This window comes from Chrysemys picta, chromosome 8 (genome assembly GCF_011386835.1).
Source record: "Chrysemys picta bellii isolate R12L10 chromosome 8, ASM1138683v2, whole genome shotgun sequence".
NCBI classification, from domain to species: Eukaryota; Metazoa; Chordata; order Testudines; family Emydidae; genus Chrysemys; species Chrysemys picta.
In genome coordinates, this window is record NC_088798.1 from 59791765 (window position 1) to 59807740 (window position 15976).

Sequence of the window (15976 nt, forward strand, 5' to 3'; positions counted from 1 at the left end):
GACACCCAGAGCATGGGGTTGCATCCCTGACCATGTTGGCTAATAGCTACTGATGGACCTGTCTTCCAGGAACTTCTCTAATTCTTTTTTGAACCCTGTTATATCTTTGGCTTTCACAACATCCTCTGGCAATGAGTTCCCTGGGTTAATTGGGCATTGTGTGGAAAAAATACTTCCTTTTGTTTGTTTAAAATCTGTTGCCTTTTCATTTCATTGAGTGATCCCTGGTTCTTGTGTTATGTGAAGGGATAAATAACACTTTTTCTCCACACCATTCATGATTTTATAGGCCTCTATCATATCCCCCTTAGTTGTCTTTTCAAAGCAGAACAGTCCCAGTCTTTTTAATCTCTCTTCATATGGAAGCTGTTCCAAACCCCTAATAATTTTTGTTGTCCTTCTCTGTGCCTTTTCCGGTTCTAATACATTTTTTTTTTCAGATGGGGCAACCAGATCTGCATGCAGTATTCAAGGTGTGGGCATGCCAAGAACTTATGTACAGGCATTCTGATATTTTCTATCTTCTTATCTATCCCTTTCCTAATGGCTCCTAACATTCTGTTCGCTTTCTTTTTGACTGCAGCTGCACATTGAGCTGATGTTTTCAGGGAACAATCCAGATGATTTCATTATATTTCTTGAGAGGTAACAGCTGATTTAGACCCCATCATTGTGTATGTATTGTTGTGATTGTTTTCCAATGTGCATTGCTTTGCATTTATAGACATTGCATTTCATCTGCCATTTTGTTGCCCTATCACCCAGTTTTGTGAGATCCCTTTGTAACTCTTCAAAGTCAGCTTTGGACTTAACTATGCTGAGTAATTTAGTATCATTTGCAAACCTTGTCACCTCACTGTTTTTACCCCCTTTTCTAGATCATCTATGACTATGTTGAACAGTACTCGTCCCAATACTGATCCTTGAGAGATCCCACTACTTACCTCTTTTTCCATTGTGAAAACTGACCATTTATTCCTACCCTTTGTTTTCTGTCTTTTAACCAGTTACTGATCCATGAGTAGATCTTCCCTCTTATCCCAGACAGCTTACTTTGCTTAAGAGCCTTTGGTATAGGACCTTGTCAAAGGCTTTCTGAAAGTCCAAGTCCAAGTTCACTATATCCACTGGATCACCCTTGTCCACATGCTTGTTGATCCCATGAAAGAATTCTAATAGAGTGGTGAGGCATGATTTCCCTTTACAAAAGATATGTTGACTCTTCCCCAGCGTATTGTGTTGATCTGTGTCTGTGGGTTCTGTTCTTTACTATGTTTTCAACCAATTTGCTTGGTACTTGAAGTTAGGTTTACTGGCCTGTAATTGACAGGTTTGCCTCTGGAGCCTTTTATAAAAATCGGTGTTACAATAACTACCCTCCAGTCATCTGGTACAGAGGCTGATTTAAATGATAGGTTACATAACACAGTCAGTAGTTCTGCAATTTCATATTTGAGCTTCAGCACTCTTGGGTGAATACCATCAGGCCCTGGTGACTTATTACTGTTTAATTTATCAATTTGTTCCAAAACTGTCTCTACTGACACCTCAATCTGGGGCAGTTCCTCAGATTTGTCATCTAAAAAGAATGTCTCAGGAGTGGGAATCTCCCTAACATCCTCTGCCATGAAGATTGATGCAAAACATTAATTTAACTTCTCTGTTGCAGCCTTGTCTTCCTTGAGTGCTCCTTTAACACCACTCTTGTCCACAGCTGCCTCACACAGGATTTAGCCAAAGCTGGAATTTTTAGTGTCCTAGCACAAAAGTGTCCCAATCTTTTTGCTTGGCTTCAGTATCCTGACCTCCTCACTCTTCATTGGGTTGTGAGACTGGGGAGAGCTTAGGGGTGGGGTTGGTAGGTAAAGGAGACCAATAGGGGAATAAGGTTTGATGGGATACAGCTGTGGAAGGCAGTGGTCATGTCCTAGGGTAACACCACTCCAGGCTGAACCGAAAATCTCAGGCTCTAACGCCAGGAACTGTTGTGGCTTAGTTGGAGGGCCTAGTGTGTCAGACTGAAGGCAGAAGTGGAATGAGAAACCTTGTTATGTGCTCCAGCTGCTAGAGGGGGACAAAGACACTTGGCCAATGTGCGGTGCTCATTTTTCTAGTGCTCCCAGGATACAACCTCTGCTCTTACAAGCATGGACCTTTACCAACGCCCTATCAGCAGGGCCGGTGCTACTATTAAGGCTTTCTCTTGACCACCCCCTGGCTCAGGGCTTTTGCCAGTGTATCTCAGTCCCTCTGTAGCCCCTGGCTCCATCAGCCCATCTCCCTAGTCCAAGCTCTTTCGCTCTACATCCATCTTTTCTCTGGAATGCCCTGCCTTTCCTCTCCTGGCCTACTCCAAACACTGAGAGTGCCGAATTATGTTGCGTGGTGGTTATTGGCTTGTCTGCAAGGTGTGATACCCCTGCACTGGGCAACACAGTACTAATGAGCTATTGGAGGCTCAGCGGGCCCCACCTGTGAGATGTCAGACCTGGATGGGGGTTGGAGCTTAGCAAGGGAAAACCTAGTTCTGTTGGAACTTGGCGGCAGACCTCCCGTCCTCGGCTCCTGGCGAGAGGGTAGGATCAAGGCAGGGGCTCCTCTAACAACGGCTGCCTGACAGCCTCTCCCTGTAGGCCGGTAGGACTGCATAGTGACTTGCCACATGGAACTATTTCTCCACGCTAGCCTGTGAGCCTCCAGGGGTCACAGCTCAGCAGAAGGCCTTAACCCAGCTATGGGACAATCCCTTTGCCAATCCCAAAGGAAGGGTGGATTGGCTGGGGCTCAGCTGGAGGGCTGAGCCTCTAGCTTGATGGAACACCTGGACGTGGAAGACTAGAGGCCCAGGTGCATTCAGGGGCCCGGCCTAAGGGGCACTGTGGGGAAGGAACCCAGTATCAACAGCAAGTGAATGCACAGCAAGCATTAAGCGGGGAGGGAGAGAAGTACCTTAATATGGTTTAACGTGCTAGGTGTGGAAGTGTAGCGAGCCCTGCCACACTCCAGGCTTTCGCTGCACTGTAGCAATGTCCACACTGGCCGTTACCGCACAGCAAACTGGAGCACAGGAGAGTCCCCCCGACGGGCCATGCACTAACTCTCCATGCAGACAAGGCCTTAACGTGTGTTAAGCTAATGCACACACAGGCACTGTTAGCGCGCAGTGTGTCCACAGGGGGAGGTAGCATGGAGGAGCTAGTGTCCCCTGTAGATTCACACCCTGGCCTGCTGCACGCTAACTCCCCTGTGTAGACAAGCCATTATGCTGCAGGCAGCTCTCACTTAGCAGCTACAGAGGGTCCACCTCCCCCAAGGCCTTTCAGCCCTTAGCTGGGAGAGATCCTTGTGAAATCCCATTCAAACTTCCTGGCTCCCAAGAAATCTGGCTGCTAGCATGCAAGATTGACTGTGCTAGGTGTCTGCTCTGTGCTCGCCCTCCCATAGAGTTGACCCACCAAGAAAGCAGGGGAGTGGGGAAGACCCAGGCAGGGCTGCAGAAAATAGACCAGCATGTTCGCCACGTGTTTGCAGAATCCTGATGTGAGTGTTTATCCCCAGGGAAGCAGCATGATGTTGGTGGGCCTGCCCCTTGTGCTTTTTCTAGGCAACAGTTGTGTGTTCACAAGTGTTTTATTTTAAACACGCTCCCCATTGTCCTCATTCTCACACCCACAGCTGGAGTTGCTGCGCAACCTCCTGCTGCAGGAGTTTACACCTCGGCAGTACAGATCTGCCCTGGTTTGGACTTGGCCATGCACAGGGTCCCAGGTGTTTTCCTGCTTCTCTCTTGGTTGTAGGGGCAGGAGCTGGTGCATTGGCAGAGCTGCACGTACAGCCTCTGCCTGGGATAGCATGGAGGGGAGCGGTAGTGCAAGCCAGGGTGCAGCAGCAGAGCTGTTTGGAGAAACCCAGGCAGGGCTAGCTTCTATTTTGCTTCCCTTCATTTTCTTGAGCCCCCAAAGCCATCACCCTTCTCTCATCCCTGAGACTCAAAGGCTACACTCAGCCCTGGATGGCTTGATTCTAACTCCCCAGGGCAGCCAGCAGGGAGAGGGGCTGCCTGCTCCCCCCACACTGGTCCCTAAAGGTGCAAAAAGAGAAGTGACAGCTACTCAATCTTCCCTTTTAAAAACAATTCTACACTTCACCCCCACCCCCCACATATCAATCTTGCACCAGCATCAAGAAACCCCAATTTCTCATCTCATGTCCAAAGGCCCATGTGGTCATAATAAAAGCGTAGCTGCCCTAGCCTCCCCCTGCACCGTGGGAACCTCCCAAGTACTCTGGAGACATCTGGACACCTCCGTTCTCCTAGGAAAACTGCTGGGGCCAGGGCTGAGCAGAGACTTGGTCAGGAGGAGTATGCAATTGGCAGAAGTATGGGTCAGGGAGAAAGCAAGCGAAGCCTGCATGGGCTGTAGTGAAACTAGCAGCAGTGTGCCCCTCTGCACTGGTCTATGCATTGGAGAGAAAAGTATCTTTCCTAGGAAGCGAATGTGGTGAATAGTCATTCTACAGCGAAAGTCCAGCTGGAATGTTGGGACCAAAGATGTCACTGCTTTAGGACACCATCGTAACTGTGACCACGTATTCGGCACGAGTCGGGGAGACTGACCGTGGCTCTGGCTCCACTACAGAGCTTACATCGATGCAGCTGTGCTGCTAGTGCAGACGGGAGAGCTCTCCTGTTGATGTCATTACTCCAGCCCACACGCCGGCATAACTTGCGTTGCTTGGGCTGTAACATATGTGTAGCCCACGAGATCTCAAGCAGGAGGGGCTGGAGGCAGATGCTGTTTGCAGTGTGGTTACGCTTCATACGTAACAGCTGATGAAACGTTCCTAGCCAGCCGGCGTGTGTGTGGGATGCCCAATGTCTCTGTTGAACACTGGTTATCAGCAGGGCCGGTGCTACCATTAAGGCAAACAAGGCGGTTGCCTAGGGCGCCAAGATTTGGGGCTGCCAAAAAGCGGTGCCCCCAATTTTTTTTTACAGCATTCCTACGCCCCCTCCCCGAGCGCACGGTCGCCGCTCCACTTCTCCCACCTCCCAGGCTTGCAGCGCCAATCAGCTGTTTGGCACCGCAAGCCTGGGAGGGGAGGAGAATTAGAGCGGGAGTGGAGTGCTCGGGGAGGAGGCGGAGCAGAGGTGAGCTGTGGTGGGGAGCTGCCATACGGCTCCCGGGAGGGGGGAGTTGCCGCAGGGGGGGACCTGAGGGCGGAGGGGGGGTGGGGAGCTGCCACAGGGTTGGGGTGGGGTGCAAGGTGGAAGTTTCACCTAGGGCACGAGACTTCCTTGCACCGACTCTGGTTATCAGCCACATGGAGGCTGGGGAAATTCCCCTAGGAAAAGCAGGGCTGGTGGATACAGAGGCAGGGAAACGGGCCGCCCTGCGATGCAGCGTAGCCATAAATGCTCCTTTCCCTGTAGGCACAAGTTATGCCCCCTGGATCCCACTACTCAGAATAGCAGCTACAAGAGCGGGCAGAGATGGGCTTTTGACCCATGGCAGGGCCTAGGTACCTTGCCCCCCCAGCTATTTCATCCTTGCCTTTGAGACAGCCCAGCTGAGCAAAACTCTCAGGTTCCTACATGGGGCTGTTTCTCTCACTCACTTTAGGAACTGAGCTGTTCCCAGCCTCACCCTGACCCCTTTGCGCTGTCCGTGTTGGGGCTCTGAGGGGAGGGGCTGTGGCAGGTGCCACAACGAGTGCTGGGAAGTGTGCAGCAGCCCCCAGAGTATGCACAACCGAGCAGCAGGCAGCGTTGCTGACGGCAATGGTTTTGATGCTGCAGACGTCGTTCGACAGGAACGGAGCTGGGACCACGCCGCTTTCCCCCGTCACGCTCCCAACTGCCATCAAATGCCCTGGCAACACTTGGCCTTGTTGAGTTTGCATCGGCTAGCGCTGCATGCCCCATCGCCAGTGCAGAATTATTCCCCACAGTATGCGCACTGCAGCTTAGCCCCGTCCGTTTTACAACTCTCAAACAATGAGGCTTCCACCACTTCCCCTGGGCAACTGCTGGGAAAGGAGGCCTGACCCTCCGCCTGCATTTTCTTTTGCCTAATTTCATCCTATTACTTCTAATTATGCCAGCTGGGCTCTCCCTCAGCTCCTCTCCACCCTGGATGTTGAGCCCCTTCAGCAGGGCCGGCTCCAGGTACCAGCTTAGCAAGCAGGTGCTTGGGGCGGCCACTCCGCAGGGGGGCAGCATGTCCAGCTATTCGGCGTCAATTCAGCAGAGGGTCCTTCACTCCGACTCGGCGTGAAGGATCTCCCGCCGAAGTGCCGCAGATCACGATAGTGGCTTTTGGGGGGTGGGGGGGGGCGGGCTGCTTGGGGTGACAAAAAACCCTGGAGTTGGCCCTGCCCTTTAGACACCTGTTCAGTGACCCTGCTCCTCCCCATCAGTCACCCTTTATTCCCTGGCTCTTTCCAGCAGTGGAGAATCTGGCTCTGTGGCCCATGCTGCTGTGAAGGCCTGTCCTAGCACAGGGCTGGGAAGAGCTCAGCAACAAGTATATGTCCTAATGCAAGTAGGGAACGGACCTGCCATGAGGTGAAAACCAGACGGAAGAGACCGAGGGCAGGCCCCTCAGCTGGTCCGCACCGTGGTGCCAGTTCCAATGCAGTGAGCAAAGGTTGTCACCATAGGAGCCGACATACTCAGAGCCTGGGGGGTGCTCGACCCCCGTTCCGCCACAGGCCCCGCCCCCACTCCACCCCTTCCCCATAGCTCTCACTCCACCCAATCCCCCCCAACTCCTCCTGAACACTGCTGAACAGCTGCTCTGCAGCAGGTGGGAGGCGCTGGAGGGGAGGGAGAAGTGTTGATCTGTGGGGCTGCTGGTGGGTGCTGAGCACCCGCTATTTTTTTTTTCCATAGGTGCTCCAGCTCACGGAATATGTGCCTATGGTTGTCACCATCTGATGGCTGCTTGGCGGGTGGTCTGTGAGATGAGCCCTGTTCTGAATGACAGATGTTTGCAATACCAAAATAGAGCTTTTCAGTGGAGATAGGTGGATTCACCCAGCTGAGTGTCTGATCCTAAGATGGTATCGTATGTTTGCTTTTTGCATTTTTTTCTCTTATTATTGTAGTTGACTGAATTAAAATTTGCACTTGTGGGGAATATGGGGCATCATAACACTTCCTGTGACCATTTTTTGCAGGGATCTGTTTCTGCCCTAGGAAACAAATGGCTGTAAGTAGGAGTTACACACTCATCTCAGAGGAAAAGAGATACCCGTGGTTATACAAAGATGGGCAACCAGATGCAGAGGACGTACGTGTCTGAGAAAGCAGGCTGGAGACTGGAGTTCAAATCCAAGACCTTGTTGCATATAAAAGGAAAACTCCCTTCCCAGTGATATGAAACAAGTCCAGCAACTCATACAAGTCTAGTTCCACTATGATTTAGACTATTTAGTGATTGACAAAGACGTTCTAGGCACAGCCAGTTCAGGGAGTTTTAATTAAAACAAGAAGAAGGCTGGAATCCTCAAGGTGGGGGGAAAAAAGGATCTTCCAGTCTCTCGCAAGGCAATTGGGTTGTGTTTGGTGATATCGCATACTAAGGAAGGATGATGGGATGAGGAGGGAGCAGGAAGGCTGACTTCTCTTCCTAGCTCTGCCCCTCTCTTTGCGTGGTCATAGGCAGGGGGCTAACCCTCTCTGTAACTCAGCTGCCCTCTCACTAGTGTGATGTCGCTAGAGTTCTGCCCACTTACACCAGGGGCCAGATCCTTAGCTCGCGTATTTTGCTTTGTACATTAATGAGTTAAATACTTGTAATGCAGAGAAGACTTCGCTGGCCGTTCCGGTCTTAAACTACCTCACACCCCCTCTGACATTAGAAATAGTTCTGAGACGAGGGCGAAATGTTTATGGGGACCAAAGTTATTCCCTGTCTGTCTGCTAAAGGGCAGTGGGAGGGCACTGGCTTTACATGCTTTATTTCCTGGGACAGGCAAGCACCTGAATGTATTTTACACATCACTAGTTTAGTTCCCCCTTGGGAGATGCCATCCTGCGTCAATGTGCATTGCGCAGAGAGCCTGCCTCTCTTATCGTCATAACCTTTATCTCTAGAGCAGAGCAACTAGCCCCACATTTCATTGGAATTGGCACTGACTCAATCAATGCGATAGATGTTAGGGATTCACCACCAGTCCTCACTTCTCCTATCATGGCCAAGTCAAAGCCGCAGCTTGGAACTAGGGGCCGCTAGGCTCTGCACCCTCCCTCCCCAGGCGGTGAGGCTAGGGAGTGCTGTGTGTGACTCTGCAGTGACCCCTGCTGGCCAATGCAGGAGTGACATTGGCTGGCTCCGCATCCTGTTTTGCTTAATCTAGGGCCTGGAGGGGAACCCGGAAGGGAAGGCTGAGGACTAGAGATACTGTATGTGTGGGAGTGAAAAGAGTACGTTTCTCTGGCCAGCTCCACCAGGGGAAGTGCAGGCTGGAACTGTCTGTTCTCAGCCTGCCTCTCCAAGCCGCAAAGGGGCATCAAGGGGCGAAGGGGTGTAATGAGTGCTCTGGATTAGTGTATATGTGTCAATAGTTAATTCAGGTGCCCGGAGATGGCTCTCGACAGGGATCTTGGCTCACATGGATCCCCTGGCCTAGCAGACTGTTCTTACTGCCAGGTACAATCTGCAGTGGGGCTGGGTGGCTGCTGGCCGGATTCAGGCACAATGTCCTGCTGCGTTTGTGCTCGGGGGGGTGGGGGTTGGGTGTGCAGGGTCTGGGTCTGTCTCTTGGGAAGGTCTCCAATAGAAAAGGGACTAGTTTCCTTTTCAGTTGTCCCATTGCCATGCAGCCCTGGGGGCAGCGTAGGGTGACCAGACAGCAAATGTGAAAAATCAGGATGGGGGAGGGGGGGTAATAGGAGCCTATATAAGAAAAAGACCCCAAAATCGGGACTGTCCCTATAAAATCGGGACATCTGGTCACCCTAGGGCAGCGGGATTCTGGCCAATGTGAAGAAGGACAATGTGTTACAAGCCCTCAGGAATGCGTGGGACCACATCCAGCTTTGACATCTGTGGGTGCGTCTCCTGGTAGAGTCTGTGGGGGTTGTCTGCTTCAGCAAGGGCTGTATTTATCCTATTGGCCGAGACTGATTACTTGCATTGTAAACTCTTGGGGGATAGGAGCTGTCTTTGTTGAGGGGGGAGGGTACAGCGCCTACCGCAAATCTCTGACTTGGCCCACGGCTCCTGGGTGCAAGTGTCAAATAATAATCTCTCAAATGCTCTCTGTGGCCATGCCTGATATGAGTGGGCTATACACACACACATGTACAACTGTGTGCATTATATATCCGCACTATACACACACATACAGCTAAACTTATTTTAACACATCCACAAGCTCCTACCCCTACGGCAGCTATTGATGTCCCCTTATTAACTGAGAGATGGGGAGGAGGCTTTTCAGTGCTGTTATGCTGACTGGGGAACATACAGCATCTGCAATTGATTGGTGAGAATTAAACAACCTTTAACTAGCAGGCCTCAAAGCCCTCAAGGGAAGGAAAGGGAAACAAAACAATCTAAACTCCTCAACATCAAAAGACCCACAGAGTCACTCCGCTGCCGGATATGGGATAAGGATGAGCCTGGATGTAGCTAGTTCATAGCACAGCAGGTGATGAATACTGGGGGTGGAGGGAGGGGGAGGTGCTGCCTCTAGCTATGGGTCACGCTCCAGCAATGGTTCTTCCAGCATGGTGAATTTCATGCCTGAGACAGCTCCCCTATACTAGCTACAGCACTGCCTGTACAGAACATGAACTGCGGCTCTGTGTGCATCTTCATATAGATAATAAATGGTCCATAGCAGTTCTATGTATTTCGTAGTTCAAGTGCTGGTCTCCATGGATTTCCCTTCTGCAGTGCATCCACCCTGTGAGCTCCAGTTGGGATTCTTTTGCCCAGCAGTGTCCATTGGGGCTGCACCTGCCTGCTTGTGCCCCCCAATCCAGGGCATAAAGAGTGGAGCAGGCCCAGATGGTCCTTGGTTTCTTATCGCCCCTGGCTGCAAATCGTAACCCTAGCAGAGTGGGTACCTGTCACGTGCTGTGAGACAAACTATCCCCTGCATACAGACAGCAGACCTAGTTAATGGCTAGTGTGTGTTGCTTAGTTATTAATTGTTTCCCCCTTTTTAGAAAAACACAATGTTTTTCTTGGTTAGCTGAGATTCCCCAGTCCTTACGGCTGAATCGAAGTTTCCTGGTTATAAGAACTGCCCTTCTTGTGACGAGGGGCATACAAGTGCCTCAGGGTGAGGCACGTTCCTGATACGTGTGGTTCTCTAAGAGAACACAGAAGGCATGAGAGGCCAGCTTACCTTGAAGTCTATTTTGCAGAGGTGTCTCTGCAACCCTCTCCAGATTCAGGCATATCAGAAGAGCAAACCTCTTTACACAATGCTCCAGTGAGCTTGATGTCAGCCTGTCGCTGACGGTTTATGCCTCTAAGACGATATCCTCCAGACTGGGAAAACCGCTGCGGTTAGAGGGAGGCAGGAGCACCACTCCACTAAGGAGCATAAGACTAGGTCACCCCCTCTGGGTCTTGTAAGGAAAAGGCAGAGAGTACCTCATCCGGCCTCCTTAATGCGTGGTTCAAGGCCCAGAATGGGTCCCACTGATGTTCCTCAGACTGAGCTCCATGCCTTGCCTGGTACCGGTCTCTCAGAGCCCCCATTGCTAATAGCGACCACACCTCTGTCTGTCTTCCCTCGGCACCGTCATTCCTGGCACCCAGCAGCTGTGCATTCTCCACTGAGCCCAGATCGCCCCTGCTCTCCCATGTGGTGAAATTACCCTCCGTGGTACCGACCTCTGAAGCTGTTGTGGTACCACCAGCTTCACCAGTGCTGGTCAGGGCAGAGACTACTGCCCTTCCTCCAACTCCCGGGGTAAGGTAGCCACGCCTCTGGAAAAGGGATACTCTTCTCCAGCCTCTGAGCACAATGGGGAAGCATCACCTCCCCGCTCTTCAAGGTCCTGATCTCATGATTCCTATGGCTCTGAGAGGGAATCTACAGCCCCTCGTTATTTTCATAGACCTATGGATTCTAGAGGCATTGACCATGGTTTCCACTCGAACGGCCCACTGCCTCTTACCCTTATCAGCAGCCTTGGCCCCTTGGGGCATACAGCCAGCCAGGAACTGGCTGCTTCTGCCTCTCCCAGGTCAAGTCTCCCTTCTCCTTTGAGACACTGTACAGTGCTGCAAGGAGCTCAAGTGGCAATTCCTTCTCTGGGGGGATTGCATGAGCAGGGCTCTGAGGAGGAGGATCTACATGCCAAAGAATCTTTAAGCCCTCTGGTTGGGGACCAAGGATACTTAGCACTCAAGCACAGACCCAGTGGCCCCTGCTGGCCAAAAGAATCCAACCCTGACCACATGTGGGGCTTGCATGTTGGAAGAGGCGTACTATGGACAATGTAGCTTGAAGAGCCCCAGTTACTGTAGGGTTAGCGACCATTTCATCTTCAGGCACCTCCAGTAGCTTTAAATTCTGTGGCTTGGTCAACAGTCAATTTTAATTCCATTTAAATACAATACAAATAATTTAGTTGTTTAATAGTGGTGAACTTGGACTGTCCAAGGACTGCCCCGAGGAGCTCCCAACAAACTGTATTGTATATAAGCATCTTCTGTACAAGCCATATGCCGGGATGTTTGAGCCAATAACTAACATTATATGCTCATTAGAAATACACATAAAGGAAAGCTGGCCCATTGGTTAGCACTGTAGCCTGGGACCCAGGAGAGCCAGGCCCCTCTTCCTCTGTGACTTTGGGTGACCTAATCTCCGTTCCCCACCCGTACAATGGAGATTGCTTGACCTCACAGGGGTGTTGCGAGGATAAATACATTAATGATTGTAAGGCGCTCAGATGCTACAATTATGGGGACAGTGGATCAAGATGATCAAAACACACGCTGATGCTCTGGGCTAGCTCACTCTTCATGCCCCATTCCTAGGGCTGTGAGGAGAAGTTCTGCATGGAGATGGCATGTACAATATGCCCATGGATGTGAATGGAATACCAAGTAGTCCATATCGGGTGTGACCCTGCAGCCAATGGCAGAGCTCCCAATGATATCCGTTGGGGGTGGGATTGGGTTGCTAACACACACACACTTTACATCAGATATTAGTTATTTGCTGAATCCCATTTGCCTGCTCAGTGTTGTATAATAGGAAGAGGAGACACAATTCCCTGCAGTCTAGTGAGGACACATGGCACTGTCCAGACACATAATACACCAGGGGTGAAATCCTGACCCCACTGAAGTCAGTGATAAAATTCCAAATGACACCAATGGATCAGGATTTCACTCCCAGAGATTGGTGTCCAATTTCAGTGTAGTGCTGGCCTCTTTCTCCTTCTGTCGTAGGCCTACCAGCTCCCCCGGGCCTTCTCTTGATGTTCCACCTCCCCCAGTAGCATGAAACAGAAACCTGGACCCGAAAGGCATGCGTTTCATGGCCCTATACTTCACAAGCCAAGTTTCCCCCTCTGTTTTGCTGGTTATTTAATGCAGCTGGCCTCAGTCTGTGGGTGTTAATGAAGTTGATTTGCATTGTTTATCTCTGTGGCAAGGGCCATCAAGGATGCTTCACTGTCCATCCCTCAATCCGTTGTACTGTCAGCGTTCCCAGACTAATCGAAAGGATGAGGTATAGAGAAGCATACAACTACTGTCCACTGTTAAATCCACCAGCCCCAAAGGGCAGCCATGCCATTATTTAGCAGTAACGATTGCTAACATTTCATTCTGCTTACACCTGTCATCAACATCCTCCACCCTGACACGTTCCCATACTGGCTAGATATATGCACAGAGCACTTCTGATCTGGGGGGCAAACCCCGTGGGATTCTGCATTGACATGTCATAGGGTGACCAGTAGCAAGTATGATAAATTGGGACAGGGGGTGGAGGGTAATAGGAGCCCATATAAAAAAATCCCCAAATATTGGGACTGTCCCTATAAAATCGGGACTTCTGGTCACCTAACATGTCATAGCCTTGGGCAGCTCTCTGGCCTGCGCAATTGGCTGGTGTGATCTCCCAGTTCAATGCTTTCATTTCGTAGCCTAGACGTGGCCACCGAGTAGGAATGATGCCATGTTGGGATGGCCCTGTCCAGATGCGGTGTTGCCTGCCTGTATCTACTTAGCATTGAGGGAGGGAAAGGGGCGGAGTGCATCTTCCAGAAGGGACCAACCCAGGGCATAGTGCTGGAACAGAGCACCGGATGTGCTGGAAGGGGAAGAATAACAGAGAAAGCAGCTGGAGAAGACTATAAAAGACCAAAGGAGGCGTAAGAAGATGGAGCAGTAAATCCTCCCTGTTTTGAGGGTGGCAACAGGTGACAGTGGGGATCCGGGAGAGCTTTGATGGGAAAGAGTTGCTGACTCAGAAGTTAGAAATGGAAATGGTTCATAGTGGGGTTGTTTAGCTCACCCCTGCAGTGGTCAATGCATGATTGTTCTACTGAAGATTCTCCAGCCCATGGCTGATTAAAGAACTCAAGTATTGAAGTTTCCACCTCCTCCTTTCTAGAGTCAAAGATGGGTCCTTTCTCTTGCTATCCTAAGTGCCTTGGCAATCCACAGTGAAGGCCATTTGGTATAAGAAATAATGTGATGCCGGCGCTGAAAGAAGGGCTAGCACAGATGCAGCGAGAGCTTTACCGGCCGGGACATCAAGGCTTGGAAATTATTCAGGAATAACAAATACGCAGAGATCATTTGCATAAACAAGCAGTGAGAACAATGCATGTTATTTACACGAATGCTCGCTGCCAAGAGGAGCAAACTGCAGCTGAGATAAATCTGCAATGCAAATCAGGCTTATTTGGAACAAGTGTGGCTTGTTTATGAGCTTGCCCAGCGAGACCAGGGGAACATCTATTACATTCCTCTTTTTCCCCCTTCCTCTCTCCTCTACTGTTTTCCTTAAGAGATTAATGGTAACACTTTGTCTTCTAATGTGACGGTAGCTTATGAATTCTCTGTCTCACCCTCATCCTTAAATTATCCACATAATAAAATATGTAGTCAGTGATTTCAGGTCATAATTTGATCTGCTTAGGAAAGAAAGAGCGTGATGGAGGAGGGCTGCCGGCACACTTCACTCTCCTCCATTTGTCTTGATCATCTTTTCCTAATCACCTGTGTGCATGGAGCGACGGAAGTTGCAAGGAGCAGGCTGATCTGTTTTTCCATGCACACACATCAGGGAAGCCCCCGATTCATCTAGTTTCGGACCGAAGGGGTGGTGTCACCGAAGTTTGGATCAAACCAGAAGGACCCCCCAGGACATAAGCACTGTCTCTGTCCCCACTTCGCCAGGCCAAGAAGGCCAGCATACCCTAAGAGATCTTATCAGGTTAATGCATTAATTGCCATACATCATTACTAAGCATCATGGAGGGATTTTAAGCCTATGCTTAATTGATCCATGTGTTAATGGAGCTAATTGTAGTGTGGAAAACACCCCTGCCAGGCATAAAACCCTTCTCTGGCACATCATTCAGGATGGCTATGTCAGTGGCCATTGATCTGATGAAGTCATGTTCCAACTTGCAGTTCAGTGGTTGGGTGCTGGGGGAACAGTGGGGGAGGAGTCCTTTGGTTTGCTCTTAGCTTTCTCCCTCCACCCCACGCAGTTCAATTCAGCTCTCCTGAAATGTAGTGGCTGCCTTTCTCCTGGTGCTCCAGGAGGGCATCACTTTTGCGTCAAACATAACACACTGGAACTAAAACTTCTGCTTGAAAGCCGCAGACCTTTGCCCAGTGATGTGAAGGAACGCCTCACTAGGCAGGCTACAAGAAAGAATTGGTATGAGTAAGTAAGTAGCATTTGCTATATTAGAAGAGATTCCAAGCTAATAGCATGCCTCCATCACTGACCATTGATAGTTCCTTCACAGGAATGTCTGAACACCCCACAATCTAATGGTGTAATACTACACCAAGGGGAGAGCTTTCTTTCTGACCGCAGCTGCTGATCAGTTTCTGCCTTGGAGCATGAGGATGGATATTCCTTGTGGTATTTATCCATCACGTGCCAGTAGAAGGCAGTGGTTGGTCCTCTGTACATAAACATTATATCCAAGCAGTAGCATCACAGTGTGTGGTTTTAACTGCAGGGGATCTCCCCTGTCTGCAAATGAACTTTTTCCTGCAGAATAAAAAAAAAGCCATTTTCTACAGCTTGTTCAGCCTCCCCCTTGTTGTGTTCCCCTTCTCCCGCTCGAATACATGACATATGTGTTTACGTACAGCATTTCAGTGCCCCAGAAGAGACTGTGATGTCACACACACATTGGAATGGGAGGTGACTGAGTGACTCAGGGAGAAGTGTGACCCTCTCCATACACTCAGCCTCACATCCTCCCACATACCCTCCTTCTAACATGTATGATGGCCCTGCTGCAAGAGAGCTCTGTAGAGAGGACAATAGTGAGTTAATACATGATGTGCCAGTGGATGCCACACAAGAGGATTTCGCGTGGTTCCTGGGTTTTATAGGAGCAACATTCCTTGTCTGTGCACTGCAAGCGGCTTCCTCCTGCAGCTCTTTCCACGAAGCTCTTGACAGGCTCCATCCACAGTGAAAACTGCCTGGGGAACTTCTTTAAATACAAGATTACAAGCGGTTTGCTTGGTCAGCGTGGACCACAGGTCCAGTTTCCTCCTCCCAGCCTTTCATCCTTGCAAGATATAAACAACTCCCATTGACGGTCCTGGACAATGGCCGTTCGTCATCTCCTGCAGCTGCAGAACCGCAGCCACACTTTTCAGGGGTGTCTAGTGCCCACTGAGCTGTGTTAGCACCGATCCCTTTTAACCTTCCCCCTGTTAGCCAGGGTGGTCACAGTCACAAAAACAAGTGACTGTACTATTACCCCTACGCCTGCATTTCCAGCTCT